General features: G+C 45.2%; 1 pseudogene; it reads left to right on the top strand.

Moving 5' to 3' along the window:
- Positions 1-3,691: 3,691 nt before the first annotated feature.
- On the top strand, positions 3,692-3,809 carry LOC126417860 (5S ribosomal RNA; annotated as a pseudogene).
- The last annotated feature ends 2,796 nt before the right edge of the window (positions 3,810-6,605 follow it).

Below are 6,605 nucleotides of genomic sequence, written 5' to 3'. Positions count from 1 at the left end.
ACTGGGGTAGCGCTATTTTTGCGTTCGTAGCTGCTGGGGAAGAGGCAGTAATCAAAGTAAGGGTCGTCAAGCACTGAATAGATGTCAGAGTGATAGGATGCAAAGTGGCTAGCTTTGCTCTGCTTGTCAAATAAGGGATGGTTGATGTGGAGGAGCGGGTAGTGAGGTATAGAATGATTTCCAGTGAGCCGGTGGAATGGTTTCCAGTACTTGGAAGAGTCTGTTGCACGACTGGCGCCATCCCAGATTTTTCTTAGCATTGAGTAAATTCCTGATGTGGCGCTGTATTTACCGGTGGCGTGTAACTGTATCCTGCTCACCAACCCTTAAGGGCGCGCTATAAGCGAGGGGATTCTTGGGGAAGGAGTAGGGCTTGTGGGGGAGGAGGTGTGGGAGTTGGAGGACGAGGATAGTTGGATTTGACCTTGGTAAGGATGTGGGTGGATATAATGTCCAACAAGATCTGCTGCAGAAAGGAATTGGCGAGGGGGGATATCGTCCGGTTGTTGCAAAGATAAGACGATGCTGCGCGAAGTGCTCAGGACACAGGAGTTGTCGAACTGGACAGGCATAAAATAGACATGGACGTGGACGCTAAAACCATTCGCGCTACACTGGATGTTCTGGTTACTATGATTTGTCTACACACCTGCGGAAATTGTCGGCTGTATCTAAGTCGCAAGTCACATTGTTTGTTTACAAAATGGACAGGCGTAAAATCCCTGTGCTAGCTCTGCTGATGTGTAGATATATGTATATATTCCACATTTGCTCCTAAACAGCTGGATCAATTTCAACCTAACTAGATAAACATATCGCTTACTGTCTGGAAACAATCGCTGTGGGGGTAAGAATCAACCGCCATTCGTAGTTCAGGTGATATGGTATCATAAACACTGAGATACCTGAAAAGCTGCCGGACCGTGCATGACGTTTAACTTTATTACTTTTGCTACAAACTTTGTTCATAACACATTTTGCAGACAGAATCCACATATGCCACTGAATGTCCCTAAAAATTATATCATTATGTGACTTATAGATCAGGAGACATTACGTTCTTGAACACTGAGCTGTGTGAGACACTACAGCATCATGCATGACATTTAAATTTATTGCACCTTTGCTGTGTCTCTGTTCGAATCATATTACGCAGAAAAGTATCCATATATGCCGCTTTACGTACGTATACAACTATGTGATTGTACAACACTTAGTTCAATACATATAACATCATAAACACTGAGGTCCATGAAAAATTCTGCAGGAGGCATGGAGTTTTAGTACATTTATTCATTACTACTAGGACACTTCCACAGTCGAGACAGCTTAAGGAAATCCCTGACACCCAGCAGAGCTTTTGTCAACTGTGACATGCGAAAAGCTGTATGCGAGAACTGTAGCCCTCCATGGAGCTATGAAGAGGCATTGCCATACAGACGTTTGTAAAATCGCTCTGTAAACATGCAAAGCAGCTGCGCCCAGCGTGCATTAACTGTCCGGGATACTGTTGTCAAACGTTTGTACATGATGCTTATTTCTCTGACTGTTTCGTAATTTCAAGCGTATTTTCACGAATACATGGAACCATTGTTTCCTTATATTGCACGACCCAGACTCTTCACATTTTGTCATCGTTTCTAATAGAAAATTAACAGCATGAATATCCGAGCAATGCCGGGTTTGTCAGTCCGTAGATAAAATTTTCAATATCCATGACTATGACATAAGGATATGAGTTTCATGTCTAGGCAGTAAGAACATAAGTCCATAAAAATATCAATGCAAATAGCACGATGCGAATTTACAATAGTATTCCACATAAGACAAAAATTATTTCATCATACTCACTTTCTAGTAAAACCATAACTTCCTCTACCTTGATCACTGTTTCTATACAGTAGCAGAATCTTGAAAACACTTGAAATAGAAGAGTCGAGGCGAGAAAGTGCAAATAAGCAAAAAGCCATGGAACAAACTCAGTCCCGAGAGACAGCATGCTTGTATTTACATAGTGCCGAATGCTACGGAACATTTTTCTATTTCTACTGAGTCAATGACAATGTGAAATAACCTATTAGAAAACGTGAAGGTGAATAATTTTTTTTGCGACACCCAAACCAGCCACGCACTACACGCACCACTTCGTAATTCTGTGTTTATGTTCAGTACATCACGCTGAACTTCCGTAACATACAACCATATCTTGTGTGTTAACATCTTCTGAAGGCATTAATAGCCGCTATGTTAGTAACTGACATTTAGTTATTGTGAAATGTATCAAGAACAATACGATTTTCATGGATCTTTATTGTGCTGATGTTTTGAAATGGTATACTTTATTAACAAGCAAATTGTAACGCAAGAACTCTTTTATCTGTAATATGAGGTTTTCTCTCGTTTTATTTCTGCGGGGTTTTTATTACTCCACATTTTTGTTGAGGAAATCGCGTTTTCTCGCAATATGATAAATCTCTATTGGTATTTTTGTTTTTACTACAACATCCGTATGTTTCACGTTACAAATCAACATTCTTCGAAAAAAACCTGAATTAAAACGGCAGTTTCAATTTTGCTATAAATACTGCTTGCTTTTAAATAACGTAGGTTACCCAGCCCCTTATATATCATCATTCTGTTTCTAAACGGTTCACCACTTCAAGTTTTTAGGAGAATATAGGAAGACACTAATCACATATGCAAAGAAAGCGATCATCATGAGGTAACGCCCTGTAGGTAAGCAACACATTTAACGTACAGTTGACGCGGGTGTGACCTCAACTTCCCCAAAGATACGAGGGAAAGTACCGTAGTCCACGCTTACTTACGACCTACAGTAGTTGCACAACACTACTTGCATATGACGTAGGTAGCTTTCTTCCAACTCATTGGTCTACGTTCAAATGCGCATTCAGAGTATGCCCTGCTTCTTAAGCCGTCGGCACACGGACCGTGCATCCGAACGTTCAGCGTTGAGCGTGCCGAGTTTCTGACGTCATAGCGTGAAATAGCACGTTCGGGAGTCTTTGCGAACGTGCAGAGCAATGTCTAGCATGTCAGATATTCTCAGCGTGCGTCTGAGCGTTGACCAATGAGATGACACAACGCCACCTACGTCACACGCACGCCATCTCCCTTCAGCACAAAGTTGTGAGGCGCCATATTGGCATTCATTTCAAGCCCTTAAATATATATGCCGTTTCTGAGCACCAGCAAATTGAGAATCATTGGAAAACCCATTGTTAACTGTGTGATCCGTTGCAATAAAATAATGAGAAACATCATATTCGTGGCAAAAGAATTGTTGTAACTTGCCTTTTATGAGAGTATGCTATTTGAAGGCAGCAATACATTGAGGATGCACCCAAAACGCATTGGTATTGTTATAATTTGTTATAATTAAATTTCAGTTAGTAACATAGCTACGATTATAGCTTTCAGCAAGTGCTGAGATTGGTAACATGCTAGAAATGGAAGTTCATTTCCTGATGTTGGATTAGAGTGGTGGGTAGCGTCGCTGAGTTATAACATGTTTATGTTTGGGAGGTGATTCGCGACTCGCCACTACATAAATTTTTTCCATAACATTTGCGTTTTTATTAGGTTCTGTTACTTTATTATTAATTTAATATAAGTGTATACTATAATATTTTATGTTATGTAAATATAAGTTCATCTTTCTTTGAGTATTAGCAACGGCCTTGCCGCAGTGGATACACCGGTTCCCGTCAGATCACCGAAGTTAAGCGCTGTTGGGCGTGGCCGGCGCTTGGATGGGTGACCATCCAGGCCGCCATGCACTGTTGCCATTTTTCGGGGTGTACTCAGCCTCGTGATGCCAAATGAGGAGCTACTCGACCGAATAGTAGCGACTCCGGTCAAAGACAACCATCATAACGACCAGGAGAGCGGTGTGCTGACCACACGCCCCTCCAATCCGCATCCTCAGCTGAGGATGACACGGCGGTCGGATGGTCCCGATGGGTGACTTGTGGCCTTCAAAGGGAGTGCTTTCTTTGGCTGTTCGATTGGCTTCATCTACAGGACACCTTGCGCTACTTGTGTAAATCTATTTTGGTCTTTCTTTTACGCTTCGTAATTCACGTATTGCCAAGATTCTGTTACTGGGTAGGAACAGTGATCAAGTAAGACTGACCTTCGGGTTTTACTAAAATCTGGGAATGATGAAATAATGTTTATCTTACGTGAAGAAGTATTGCAAATTTGTATCGCAGTGTTTGTAATGGAACTTTTATAAGCCTGTGTCCTCATTGATTGGGCATGGTACTTTCCCTTTCGTGGACAATGGAGGAAATGTGCGTTTTAATAGAGCTAACGTGGGAATTTTACGCGCGCCCGTTTAGTAAACAGGGTGATTTACGAACTAGAAACCGGAGTGCGTTGCGATCGCGTGTACCACGATGGGTCCCACGTACCGTGTGCACAAGTCGCGTCGTGTCTGAGCGTTCAGCAGCACGCTGAATTCGACACGCTCAACGTTGACGTTCGACAGCACCGTCCATGTGCCGACGGCTTTAGGAAAGACTCGGCAGCGTGTTTTGCCACGCTGTGATGTCAGAAACTCAGCAAGTTCGAAGTTGACGTTCGAGTGTTCGGTCCGTGTGACAACGGTTTTAGACAGGCAGCCTGCAACTGTCAGCACGAACCGTAAAACATAAACTGAATAAACCACTCAGTATTATAAGAGACGGTGTGGAAACGTTAAACGCGGGTGACAGCACCGGCGTCGTACTCACGGTCCCTTCGCACGCGTCGGCGCGCTCTACGTCAGTGCGGACCGGACTGTTGTCTTTGGCAGCTCTGCGCGTCCCATTACGAGGTCTGCTAGCGGAGTGCTACGACACGCACAGCGATGGGCCACCCCTCCTCCCCCCCGCGTCGATGTGGAGCGGCCGTTATTGGCGGCGACCCGCGCCCTGCGGAGACCGCAACACGGCAATAAACGCCGGCCGATGGCTTTCGTTACACAGTCGTTGCGCGCTGCGCGGCTTAATTGCTTCCGCGCGTCTATTCCGCGGAGCGAGTGCTCATCACCCGCTGTTCTCGACGGCCGTGTCCGTTGGCCACGGCTGCTGGTGTGTGTGGTGGTGCTCGCGACCCACAGGGAGGCCGCCGGCGGGATTCTCCGCTTACATTTCGCGACAGCAGCCCTCTAATTCACTCACCGCGAAGCGCCCCGCGGCTACGCGGCCAGTTCGCAGCGGCGTTGGGAATTGTTACGCAACAGATTGGATTGCATCCTACACACTGTGCTAGGTGGCTTCCAGCCAGGCAATTTCTACCACACATTTGTCCATGTTTCGAGAACATTTTTCCACACAAGCGGCAAACTACCTCCTCCCCGTCTGTAAGACTTTCGATACACACACCATCAGATTATTTGACTTGTCGCTCTAACGAAGTAGGCGAGTGTCAGCAGTATGTCTCGTGGTCTTATCGTGGCGTGTTTATCTTCTGCCGTTAGGTCAGATGATAGAAATGCCACTTGCACGCTTAGGGTAGCAGATTGACGGTGACCAACTTCAAACAGAACTTGATTAGTTTTCACACACATTTATTAAAATAATAACAAGCATAAAAATTACTTAACTCGGTTCTGGATGCTATTTACAATTGACAATCTGAAGTTCCTTTGGTCTTGATACGTTAATCTTATTCTCACATATCTCTGATACTTGACAAAGTGTCCATACATTTATCTTCATGGCTATGTTCAGGAATATGATAATCTTATTAGGCGCAGACTGAAACTTGACTACAGACTAATGCAGACTAATGCAGACTGACTAATCGGAGGTCTGTACACTCGTTAGAATACCTCGAGCGTTCAGGTATCACTGCGCGAGTGTGCTCCGCGAGGAGAAAAGGTTCTACGTTAGCAGCAATCTCATTGGCTGCGTTACATATTAATACGCGAATCGGCGGAAGCAGAATTTGGTCCAAGACAGCGCTGAACCCTGCAGCTCTGGAGTGCCCTTGACCTAGGGGCGAGGTTGGTGGGCGAGCTGCAACAGTCCCTCCCCCCCCCCCCCCCCATGCCAGAGGAGCCGGTCCGGGGTAACAGACGGGCTCCCAACCTTCTTTCACTCGTCAATCAATATGGCTGAACAAGAGACGAGTGATTCGAGTGCGATTTCGAGGGCGAGTATGTCCACTGTCCTTACCTCACAGGAGGAAGTGGGACACGACGATAAAAACGTGTATGAGAGACACTGTCGCATAAGTCAAATTTTAGACTCCAGTGTCAAAAATGGAAAAATTAGCCAGGCTGCGGTCCTGGCAATAAAGAACGAGCTCGCTGCTTGGGCTATTGCAAATGCGAAGCTCGAAGGGCGTCTCGAAGGGCTGGAGAAAGAGAACGCCAGATTGAGACAACAGCCAGTCAAGACATGGGCTGGAGTGGTGGCGCAAGCCGCCACGAAGGCTCAAACAACCAAAGAAACGATCGCCAAGGTCTCAAAGAAACCGGATACGGCAGTCTTTTTAAGACCCCTGCCTGGTCAGACCATCAAAAAAGTGCAGGAGATTTTCACAACTACAATAGACCCGGCAAGAGACAAAATTAAAATCAATAAAGTAAAAGC

This window comes from Schistocerca serialis, chromosome 8, assembly GCF_023864345.2.
Source record: "Schistocerca serialis cubense isolate TAMUIC-IGC-003099 chromosome 8, iqSchSeri2.2, whole genome shotgun sequence".
NCBI lineage: Eukaryota > Metazoa > Arthropoda > Insecta > Orthoptera > Acrididae > Schistocerca > Schistocerca serialis.
This window is presented reverse-complemented; position numbering and strand designations above follow the sequence as displayed.